The 12,663-nt window shown below is 36.1% G+C and overlaps 1 pseudogene; it reads right to left on the reverse strand.

Annotated features, from left to right (window-relative positions):
- Positions 1 to 11,277: 11,277 nt before the first annotated feature.
- LOC149828646 (ER lumen protein-retaining receptor pseudogene) lies at positions 11,278 to 11,630 on the reverse strand (annotated as a pseudogene).
- Between the last annotated feature and the right edge of the window lie 1,033 nt (positions 11,631 to 12,663).

Consider the following 12,663-nt stretch of genomic DNA (forward strand, 5'->3'; position numbering starts at 1 on the left):
CCGCTATAGACAGTTCCCGCTCAGGATAAGGGTTAAACCTGAACTTTTTGCAAAAGGCCTGTTATTGTCAAAAGCTATTTTCAGTCTCAGCAATGAGGCGCCCAAGAACAACCCCTTTTCAAGCTTTAGGGACCCCCATTTTTATCCTTTTGCAAACCCCTCCCGGACTTTTTGTGCAAAGTCTAGAGGTCCCATCGCAGTTTCCCCGCTCTTCGAGGATTCTGTATCTATTTAGGCTAAGGAATAAACTTGTTACCTCGCTCCTCGAGGTATCACCCAAACCTTCTGCGAGAGGTCGTCTGTTTTTAGAAGGCTAATTCAATCTCAACAATGAGACACCCCAGATCATCCCTTTTCCAAGCTTTAGGGAATCTCTTGTTTTTTTCTTCTTGCAAACCCCTTTCGGATTTGTTCGTCCAAATTTCGAAGGTCCCATCATGGTTTCTTCACCCGAGGATTCCGTATGGTCGCCCTTTCAGGTTAAGGGATAAGCCTGAACCTCGCCCCTCGACGTATCCTTCCATTCAGGTTATGGTTAAACCTAAGTCTCATTTCGACTAGATGTCTTTTCTAGTCCCACCATGGTTTCTTCATTTTGAGGATTTTGTGCGATTTTCCCCCCACTCAGGTCAAGGGTTAAACCTGAATCTTGCTTTTGCGATGCATTTGTTGTCCCATCATGGTTTCTTGCGTTCAAGGATTCTGTATGGTCATCCCCTTCAGGTTAAGGGTTAAGTCTGAACCTCGTTCTACGAGGTACCTTTTGTTCAGGTTTGGGTTAAACCTGAACCTCGTTTCGACAAGGTAATCCTTCCAATCCCATCATGGTTTTCCCCACAAAGGAATCCATGCTCTGTACATCCATTCAGGAAAGGATCATGCTTGGAATTTCATCTCACGAGGTATTTTCTCAAAAATGTCCCATCAAGGTCCTCATATATTCCTTTCCCTATTCACGTTATCTTAAGATATCTTCATCCCATCCAGGTTAAGGGCTAAACCTGAGTCATTCCAAAAGTTGCTCTTGTCTCGCCCACGAGACTTGATCTAAATTCTTATCTTTCATCACTTTCAGATCTTTACCCAGAGCCCCATCATGATTTCCTCATTTCTATTATTCGGTCATATCATTTTCGAGGATTTCATCTCCCCAAGCCATTCAGGATAAGGTATTAAGCCTGAAACTATGTCTTTCAAATAAAATTCTTCCATACCCAGCTCAGATCTGTTGACTGGGGCATTTTCAAAATTTGGAGTGTTTTCTTTGCCACTAAGCTTGGCTTTCAACCGGCTTAGTAGCAAAGAGGGGCATCTGTGAACACCCCAAATTTTAAAAAATATTCCCTTTTTGCCCCAAACCCATTTTCTGAGGGAATCAAAACCCAAATTTCTTAGAAAAACCATCTTTTGTAAATATTTCTCGAAATTACGAAAAAAAATTAGTTTTAAATCCACGTTTTCTCGTAAATTTTAGGATTTTATTCCAAAAATACAAAAAAATTGTAGAAAATGGAGAAAAGAACAAAAAAATAAAAATATAAAAAAAAAAGTGGAAACGAAAATCGGTTTTGAAAACTTTCTTTTTTGTTTTTTTTTTAAGAATAAGCCTTTTTTACTAAAAACAGTTTTTGCAAAAAGCTTTTGGAAAAAGAATCGACTTTCAAAAAAAAAAAAAACTTCTTTGATAAAAAAAGTTTTCTTTTCAAAAAAAAAAAAATTCAAGGGTTACAGGGGTTCCCTTCGTTCTCTCAAACTCTCTCTTTTACCGAAACCCTCTCTTTCACCGAAACCCTCTCGCCCAAACCCTCCAGAAGCCATGGAGCTCCTCCACTGCTTCCCGATCGCATGCCTCTCATCCGCCCTTCATCTGCAACGACCCCTATCATCTCCATCACCCATCTTCGTCACCCCATTCGAAAACCCTCGATCGCCAACGGCCTCACAGACTTTCCTCTTTCCCCATCATCGTCCATCTTCAACGTCCCAGCCTTGCCCGCTTCTCTCAGACATCCATCGCATCACCTCCTCCCGTTGATTTCTAACAAACCCCTCCTTCTCGATTCTTCTTCCTTTATCTATAAAAGAAAGCAACGAAGAAGGGGGGGGGGGGACATCACGGAACAGCCGGTCATATCGGTCATCTTCATTCTTCAGTCGCCTCCTTCAGAACGCCCATTTCCTTCCCCTCTGCCTCTGTTCCCTTGGTGGTTTGCAAAGTTCCCTGCCTCATCTTCCATCTCCTGGCTCTTTGAGACAACCACTTTAAGCAGTTGAAGATCAATCACCCCTTTAACAATCCGTTTCGGGAACCAAGATCTGCGGCAATACAAAAGGGTAAGTAGCTTATCTTCTTTTTCCTTTTCTTTTCCTTTCCTCCTTATTTTAATTTTCCTAAAATGCCTCTGCAATTTTGCTTGTCTGTATCTCTTTTATCATCATAAAAGCATTGGGAGGTATGATTGGCCTGGTCATAACAGGATCGATTAGCATCTTATTAGAGTCTTCTACTCATGGTTCATTCTCCCATTAATGTTTTTGATTTGCTTTGTCTAAGGGATGCACGCTTTGTAAAAACCGATTTATGCATAGTAAATCGGATTACATAGTGCAACAGTAAAGGAATAAAACATTCCGACATTTTGTTTTTCTTTTTTCTTTTTTTCTCTTTTCTCTTTCGTTCATTCTATTGACTACATTGCTTGCCAAGCTTCATTGTGATTGATTCCTGATTTTCATCATGTTACCCTGAAATATAGGGGAGTCTGAATCCTTCATGATGAATCAATCGGCAATGTTGCTGATCAGATTTACTATTTATTAGTTGTGGTTGTTAATAGATGTCTTCCTCTTACTCGATTCAGTTTTTTTTTTATTGCATTCATTACTGTGTTAATGTTTTAGATTTCTGAAGTCCCATCGTTAATCCCTATGGTTCTGATGGAATACCCTATACATTCCTTTAGATTTTATGTTTCATCCCTTTAATTGTCTTCTCCGCTGCGATAATAATCATCCTAATGTGCATCTGCCTATTTGGCTCATCTGTGTTTGTATTTCCAGCTTTAGGCGTTTAGAATTTGCAGTGATTTCCACTATGATCATATGGCCATGTTTTCATTATAGATGGTGTGAATCTGATTCGAAGTTCCTTGATTAGGCAATGGTTATTTTATCTTGAAACTGGCCCCACCGAAAAGCTGTGTTGTATGGCTCTACGTGAAGAATATGACAACATTTATAGAATAGGAAAGCTTTGTTTACGGTTTAAAACTGGATCTATCCTTTTTAAGAGCCTCAAGCCCAAACACGATAATGTTGTTATATCACCCTATAGCTTCGGTGAGTAGGGTTAAAAAGGAAGAGTTACAAAGGCAAGGTCGATCGTTGTTGCAGGGTCTTTTGGAAGATTCTATTTGTAGCTTGAAAAGTTGAAACCATCATAAATCTGGTTACCTTATTTCCAAGCTACAGACACCTTAATTGCTATGACTGAGCTAAATGCTCTCTCCCTGTTAGAAGCAAGTTGATAATGGGCGATAAACAATGTTTGTACTGTATTAGCCCTCAGTGTCCTGTTCCTTCTTATGCAGGTGCTCATTTTTAAGTGATATGATGCTCTTGAGAACATTTTTTTCCTTTGCAAGAAGAAAGAAAGAAGAGAAGAAGAGAGGGAAATTCCCATAGCTTGTGGTTAACCATTCATTTTGCGAGAAATTGTCTTTATTTTATTTATGCTTCTATTGTTAACGATATTTGTTTCTCTGCAAACAACAACTACAACTATAAAAGGGGAATGTGAATGCAGCGTATCTCATGGGAAATGAAAGAAAATTTCTTCTTTTTTTTAGCCTTCAAAAAATGGTGATATCTGAACATATCACACTTTGTTTTCACCGCTGCAGAATTTTAGCAGTATCACACACTCACAGTATTGGTGTGTCACATCGCCTATCGACATTCTCTCCCACAATGCCATCATGTGGCTCCATTGTCTGTTTATAAAAAAAAAAAGAGAACTTAGGTTGCACATCTGAATGTAGATATACACTCCTCATAAGGAGCACTTCCTGCGTGACATCAGGTGGTTTGATTTTGTCAATGTAAATATCACTGAATGATGTTATAAAACCCATTATTGCCATGAAGCTTCAGGTCTTAGTTGAAGGATTCATTAGGAGGTTGATTCCTATATCTGGAGCAGCGACCTGTTCATCATTCAATCACAAGGAGCAATGACCATTTCTGGTTCCAATTATTGCTAAGCCTAATATTGACATTTTCTTTTTGTTTTGTTCTTTCTCTGATAAGATACTGACATGCATGCTATGACTTCACAGCGTGGCGTCTCTTGAGTAGGCGAGGACCTCTGTCTTAGCCCAGCCGGTCACTTGCACCCTTACCTACAGTTTCTCAGCTTACAGGTTTTTCGTTTTCTTTTCTTCTTTTTTTTCCTTTTTTTTTTTCGTCATCAGCAATCTGTAATGATAAGTGTACATGTATTTTTTTTTTCCTTTCGCCTCACATTGGCAATGTGATGCATGGATGCACCCATCCAAAGTCTGTTTCTTAATTCCTTTAAAAATGGGAGTGTAATGTTAGTTGCTGCCAGCATAAATATTTCCTCTGTTTATATACTCATTTCCTATTTCAGTTTATAATTTATGTCTTTGATATGTGATGATGGTGTTTAAATTCCTGTCCTGTTTCATCACCTGTTTCCTGTCTTGTACATATTTGGTTCCATACATAGCCGCTCCAGGATTACTGCATTTCATTATGACTCTGCACCTGTATCTAGTACTGGGGTTGGTATATGCATTTCACCTTCATATAGATTTCCATCACTTCTGATGGCTCACCTTCATCTCCACGCACAACCCATGTTGATTTCTCTGTTATGAAATGCCCTTAAGTCCCTCACCCATGCTGTCATTAACACCATATAGCCTATAGTAACCCTATAGTTTCCCGCAATTGTGTGTTGCCCAGCTACAACCTTTACACAGGTGGAGGTTAGTTTCAAAGATATCAATCAGGTTTCTCCTTGCAAAAGCATTTGTGTTCGATCTTACCAAGTCTCCAATGACGGACAGATCCTGCCTTCAATCTCAGCCATGACAGAAAAGCTGGAATGTTAGGGGTTCCATTTGTTGCAGTTTTTTTTCTTCTCCTACATAGCTCAAGCATCCAAGTCGGTTTTGAAGCTTACTTTATCAGGTTTGGGCACGGCCCTGGCTAACAATTGCCAATCAACTAAGGCCCCATTGCAATAGTCGTTGGTAGGTTGGGCTCTGTATGAGCATTATTTCGTCCACAGTAATCTTCACAACAATCCATTGTTGCACACCACCACTACTAGTAACAGCATCCACTTTACTCATTAGATCCACCTTCACCACTCAGCATTCACGTGATCACTTACAGCCTCCACCCTTAACATCGGTTTAGCTGATAATAGTGCATTTCATTACACCCACAAAAGCACTTCCATTTCATTACTAGTGTTCATTATACCCAACAAACGTCCCTGCTACAGCCCCTTTATCTCATCTCACCTCATGCCATATATATCTATATATATATGTGTACTTATACATATGCAAAAGCATATATATCATTTTGTTTCCATCTTTCCATCATTTATATCTTGGTATATGAGCATTTTCTTAGATATCCATATAATGTATACCATCTTTCTTCTACTTTCATGTTAATCCAGTTGTTTTGAATGGAATATGTGGAAAATATCACTATTCAGAGTTGTAAATTCAATTTTATGTATTATAATAGTTAGATCTTATTGAGAATTTATATTTCTTGTTTTAGATAGAATGAATGAGCATTGTAAATATCATAAATCACTTATTTTCATGCTTTTACCTTTATTTTCCAAAAATCTCACAAATGGGAACACGAATGGCACGTGCACCATTTTGTAAGAGGTAATTAATCCTAAGTTGATGATTTACATCAACGGCCATAGTCAGGATGTAAACAAAACTTAGGATTCTTATCTTTTATAAAATAACATTGGATCCACACTGGATTCTCTTCAAAATTCATCATATTTTCCTTAATTTTTTTTCTTTTATTAGGGTTTAATTTAAAATTAATTCAATATATATGCCAATGGCCATAGTCAGGGTATATTGAGAGTTAATTTCATTTTAAACTCTATAAAAGCACCAAAAATGTATTTTATTCTTCACTTGAATTTAAATGTGGTTATTATATAATACATTCAATGACCATAGTCAGGGGTGTATTATATCTTCAATCTCATTTTTAAATTCATTTAAAGAATGGAATAGCTTTTCAAAATCCAATTTCAATTATTTAGATTCATTCATCATTTAGGATAGAATTACATCATATTTTCAAAATTCTTTTAAAAACCCAAGTAATTTTGAACATCTTTCTACAAATTTCTATTCCAAATTCCAACTCTTTCAAAGTCCAATTTGACTTTGGAATTTCGAAATCATTATATATTCAAAATTTCAATTCAATTCAAAATTCAATTTCAATGTCCAATTTAACTTTGAAGTTTTTGATTCATTCTCAAAATCAAAATCAAGCTTATCTTCTCACTTTCACAAATTCAAAATAAAAGTTTGAGATTGATTTTGAATCTCAAAAACTTGACCCTTCTTAAATTTTAAATTCAAATCTGGGTTTTCAAAAACCCAAATCCATCTTCAGTAGTCCCATTTGGATTTTCAGAATCCAAATCCAAAGTTAGATCCTAATCCCAACTTGGATCCAGATTTCCAAGTACGAATCTCCACCTTTTGGATCTCAGATCTCAGATCTCAGATCCAAAAACCCATCTTAGGATCCAGAATCCGATTCCACCTTGAATCTTAGACTTCAGATCCAAAATCCATTCTAGGATCCAGAACCCAATTCCACTTTTGATATCAGACTTTAGATCCAATTCCATTTTTAGGATTCAGAATCCAATTCTACTTTTGATCTCAGATTTCAGATCCAGACTTCGGATTTGAATTCTAGATTTCAAATCAAATTCTATTTTCAATTCCAACTTTCAGATCCAATTCCATTTCATTTCCAGATTTCAATTCTAATTTCATTTTCAGATCTCATCCGAACTTCCTAAATCCCTTTTCTATTTTTAAAATACCATTTGGATTTCTCAAATCCATCCTGATTTCAAATTTTAAATTCAATTCCATTTCAAATTTTTTCTCTCCTCCTAAAATCTATGTTCAAAGTCCATCTTCTAAACTTTGAAAATTTCCTTTCTTTCCCTTTTATCTCAGCTTTAAATCACTCTCTTTCCAAAATCAAGATTTATTCTTCCAACTCTAAATTACTTCAAAGACTTAGAACTTCTCTGATCTATCTCAAGTTCTAAATTAGATTTAATCATTTAGAAATCATTTCTTCATTCTATTATCAAGTCTATCTCAGAAAAACCTGGAGATTTTCAAAACATTTTCCCAAAAGAGCATGCATCCCTGCATTGCACAAGCATGATTCTTTGTGCATTTAGACTTTGGATAAATCCTTAGATAATATTTAGGCAAAGCAAAAGGCATAATTTCGATCCTTGGTTCGATTACCCCTGGTAAAGGCGTCAGGAACGGTCGAACCTTGTACCGATGAGCGAATCCCGTCTCTCCATTTTTCTGCAATATATTTCAAAACGGAGGTGAGTTATTTTCTAAATATTTTCAAATCAAGGTCAAGTGAGACCCCGCAAAAGAGTTCCTCTCTCTCTTCTCTTCTTTCTTTTCTATTCTCTTTCTTTTCTGTCTTCTATTTTCTCCCTTCAAAAAGGAGGAAAATAGAGGTTGGAAAAGGAAAAGAGAAGGAAGAGAGAGAAAGCACAAGAGAGAGGAAAATTTTTTGCGATGATCACAAGGTTGAGAAAAGTTGTTGAGGATTTGGGATAGAGCATGCCTTTCTGATATAGGATCTCTCATTTTGTTGCAGACTGATCTCCATCTATGAATGAAATCCCGTGCTTTTTCGTTCTCATTCTGCCTTAGATTGCAGAGATGACTTAGTGTCGAGAGCGCCTCTGTGTTGAACAAGAAGCGTTTGATAAAAAAATTCACCACTTTATCGAACTCCTTGAGCTCGATGGGATTGATATGCTCAGCATACCATTTGGCTGCAACTCCTTCCAAGCTACGGGGAAAACATAGAAATAATGCTCTGTTATCTCTCTTGAATCTTGAGCATTCAACAAAGAATGTAGCGAGATGAGCTTTCGGGTCGCCAGAACCATCGAACTTGATGAATTTACGAGGAAGGTTTTCTAGATCTTCATCACCTTCTAAGCCATCATAAAAATCCTCACTAATGAAGACTTTCTTGCCCTTGTCGCGGGCTTGCAGATCTTTAACAACCCTGGCCATTTCCCTAAACTGTGACTGCAGGGATTCTTCTGTAGCTTGACTTTTTGATTTGTGACTCCTTCTTTGTTCTCGACCCTGTTTCTGAAATGTCGGAGGCACCTCATATTCTTCATCAGTGTCTTCCTCTGACTCTGATTCATCTAAAATTTCCTCTGGCTGAACCTGCTTCTTGGAATTTTTTTTATGATTTCTTAGCCTGGTGACCATGGAACTTCTGTCTAAATGGATTCTTCTCTGCACTGGTCCCATCACGGTCGCCAAACCTGTTATCGTCGCAAAATTTTTCCGTCTTCCCTTCCCTTGTGAGAGAGAGAGGAAAATGCTTTCGCGAGTCAAACTTGACCGGATTTTGGAAATTATTTTGAAATACTCGCCTCAGATTTGAAAATATCGAGAAAATCCATGGGATGGGGCTCGACCTGTCGGTACGAGGTTCGACCGTTCCTACCGTCTTTAATAGGGGTAATTGAACCAAGAACCAAAAATGTGCTTGACTTAGGTAAATCATCGAAATTGTGTTCTATCCTAAATGCATAGAGAATTCAGGCATGTGCTATGAGACTTTGTAAAAATGTAATTTGGAAAATTATGATGTATGCTTAGAAAACATTTGGAGTTGAAAAGCATTTCTCAAGAAATCAATCTCTCAAGAAACTCAGATGAAAGGATTAGGAAATCACCAGAAAGTTTATGAGGATGTGAGAGAATCTTGAGAAAATGGAGAGAATTCTTGAGAAAAGGCTTGAAAAGGAACTATTTGTCATGGAAAACTCCAATTTTGAAAACTTTCTTTGGAAAATGATTGGAAATTCATAGGAAAATCCTTAGGAGCAGGAAAAGCAAAACTCAGGAAACTGAAATCCTGAGAGTATTAGACTTGAAACATTTGAAAATTGATTTTGATTCTTGAGAAAGATGAGAAATTCCTTTTTGAAAAAGAATCTTGAGAAAATAACATTTTCAGGGAAAATCACGGGAAAACTTGATTTGGGAAATCCAACTTCAAAAATTTTCAGAGTTTCTTGAGGAATCGATTTCCATGGGAATGAAATTTTCTTGAGAAAATCATGAGAAAAGCAGATGATGCCATGATGCAGATGATTGAATGTTTAAAAGATTTTCTGAGAAATTTGTTGGAAAAATAGATATTAAGTCAAAATAAATCCTTCACGTATTCTGACTGTGGCCATGAACATGTTCAGAATTTAATTAATTTAATTCACAATATTTTGCAAAATTGGAAATATGATGTGCATTTTTTTAAGATAGCCTAAGAGTGTAGGCTCAATGTGACTGGTAGAAAGATGATGAATTTGGGTATTGTCCATATTCCAACTACGGCTGTAAATATGGACTCCACCGAGTTCATCAACTCCCTAAGAGTTGGTGCACGTGTCATTCGTGTCCATCCAAAGTGATTTTCAAAATAAAATGCATGATTCATAGAATCAGGATATTGCAAGAAGTTAAACTATATGAAATGCATCTTAATCTAAACAGATAAATAAATATTATTCCAAGTTTGATTATTACATCTCTTACATAAATCAAAATAAATGAAATAAAAAAATACAGAGTGTGAAAAAATCAGCATCCTCCAGATTTTCCTGCAAAATGTGAATTAGTACAAGGAATGGATATACAAGATACCCAAGGAAATGGGTATATATAGAACATATACAACGAAATATATAGGTATATATATCTAAATGCTCAAATATGTGCTAAGTGATATGTGATAATGGAGGTATATTTACAAAAAAAATAAAAAATCTACCTAAATGCTTGCATGTGAAAACCAGTGCACATGAAGATATCCCTATATATATATAGATATAGATATAGATATAGATATGTATACATCTAATGAGAAAATACATATAGTAATTGAAATTTAATGTGTAATGCATAAATCAGAAAATACAAGATATACACAGTTTTTGTACATGACTTTGCGAAGTCATAATTTTCAAATTATAAACAATTTCTCAACAAAATTTAGCATGAAGCTTCCCTGTATATCAATAAAAAAGCATGCCAAAGATGGTCCAGAAATCATGAATGGATATTGACATATCCATCCATGAATATGGCTCATTCTCAAGACTGCACACCTGCAGAAAAGGGAATGGGTAAATGTATAACCTACCAATGTGCAAGAGATATGTTGTTGTAGGTGAAAACGCACAGGAGGTAGAATGGCTGTAATGTTGTGCAACACAGGAAATGGATAGATGTGATGTGCATTTAATGAAATGATATGCAAGTGAACAAATACAGTGAGTGTATGGCACAGGGTATAACTAAAATGCTTAAATCTAATGAAGCATAGATGGGTTAATCATCGTCAACTGAATCTATGATGATCATTTAGCATTGAACTGAATTCTAGATGCAATTAGAATATAATCAGCAGAAATTAGAATATCTAACTATATGTATATGTATTAATGATATAAAAATTGAAAATAGAAGAAAAACTATACATTGTCAGAGCCATCTTATACAATAAATCAAACAAACTAATCCTGCAAAATGGGATCAAATTATTTTAGTCAAAAAAAAAATTCTGCAAAAACCCAAAATAGTCCAGATCTGGAGATGCACAGTACATTGTATAACCTTTCCAGTTTTTTTTTTTTTTGAATGCCTAGGCTTCACAAATCTGACAACTATAACGTCTTGCCTTCAACTAAAACAATCAAACTTGGGTCTAAATCAGTGAATTTTCTTTCCCAAGAAAACGGCTCCGCTTTGCTCCCTAATGGAGCTTTCCCCTTTTAGGGACACGATGATTCTTTGATCTAATAAACTCAGCAGAGAAGCCAGAAAGGATAAAAGGTAGTAGACAACATGTTTGCTATTGTTTTTTATGGTTATGAAAACAGACTCAGGCTGGTAAATCCAACTTGACATTATTCTTCCAGCTCCTCAAGTAATAAAAAAAATAGTCTGTGTAGAGTACTGTCTGGACAAGTCCAGATATCCAAGCCATCCAGTGCGCTTTTCTGTGAAGTGGTGATAGATCCAATTGAGAATGTATAGAGCTTTGTACCCACCAAGATGGAAAACCTCCTTGAAGGTAAAATTCTCATTAATGGGAAGGGCCAAAATAAAGCATGGCAAGATGAGAAAAAAAAATGGCGAAAGGTATCTTGATCTTTATCATGAGATCCTCAGACAATCTTGTGGTTCCTCATGTACCAAACAATTAAATGAGCTCCCCAGGAAAATCAACTTCATCGCCGTATTATACAGAGAGATGTAATTTGTAAATATATCCAAGTATTGAGTAGCAAGAACCAGAAAGTAGAGCTCTTGTGTCTTCAAAAATATACCTTGTAGATCCCTGGCTCCAAACGACCTATAGAAAGCAGATTAGGGTCGATTTTCTGCTGTTGGGCTGAAAGAAAGGGGCAGCAGCATGCTGGATCTTCTGCTGGTAGGCTGAAATGTTACACAGGAAGGCCAACGTCTTGATTTTGCAGAGATTAAAAGGAGAAGCCCTCTGAATGGTATTGATCATGCATATAATTCAGGGTTTATTAACATTTAAATATGCATGATTTTATGAAATAATGTTTCAAAAACCCAATTTTATGTTAGTTTTTGAGGAAATGTGCTAAAATAATTTAAAATTAGAAAATGAATAAAAAAAAAATAGTTTTATTTTACATTCTTATGCCTATTTTAGTTTTAGTTGGTTTTAGTTTTTATTAAAAAGAAAAAAATTAGAAAAATAGTTTTATTCATTTTAAGTGTTGTGTTTTTTTTTTAGAAAAGAAAAGAAAAAATATAGTAGATTAGTTTTGAAGTTCTTTTATAAAGAGTTTTGTTTTTGAAAATTTTCACAGTTTTCTTTACTTTTGAAAAGAATAAAAATAAAAATAATAAATAAATAAAAAAAATTAATAATAATACAAACCGGGTGGAACCGGTTTGTATTTATAAAAAGAAGAAAGTGAAAACCAAACCGGCTGGAACTGGTTTGGAAGTTTTGAAAATAAACAATGGTTGTTTCAAACCGGTTCCAACCGGTTTGAACCCTTTTAAAAAGGGGCGTAAAGCAGAATCGTGGGGGCCTTCAATTTGTGCGCCAAACTTCCCCTTCCCTCTCTGGTGTTCTGCAATTCCAATTTCTTCCATTTCACGTTGCCGGATTTTTTTCATCTCCTGCTGGTTCTTCGTCTTCTTCAGCCTATCTTCTTCATCCGGTGGTGGAGCTTCTTCAATCGGCGGCAGCGCATGAGGTGGAGGCCATATCTTCTCCGATTTC

The sequence above is a fragment of the Nuphar pumila genome, chromosome 9 (genome assembly GCF_984573655.1).
Source record: "Nuphar pumila chromosome 9, dmNupPumi1.hap1.1, whole genome shotgun sequence".
Taxonomy (NCBI): Eukaryota; Viridiplantae; Streptophyta; class Magnoliopsida; order Nymphaeales; family Nymphaeaceae; genus Nuphar; species Nuphar pumila.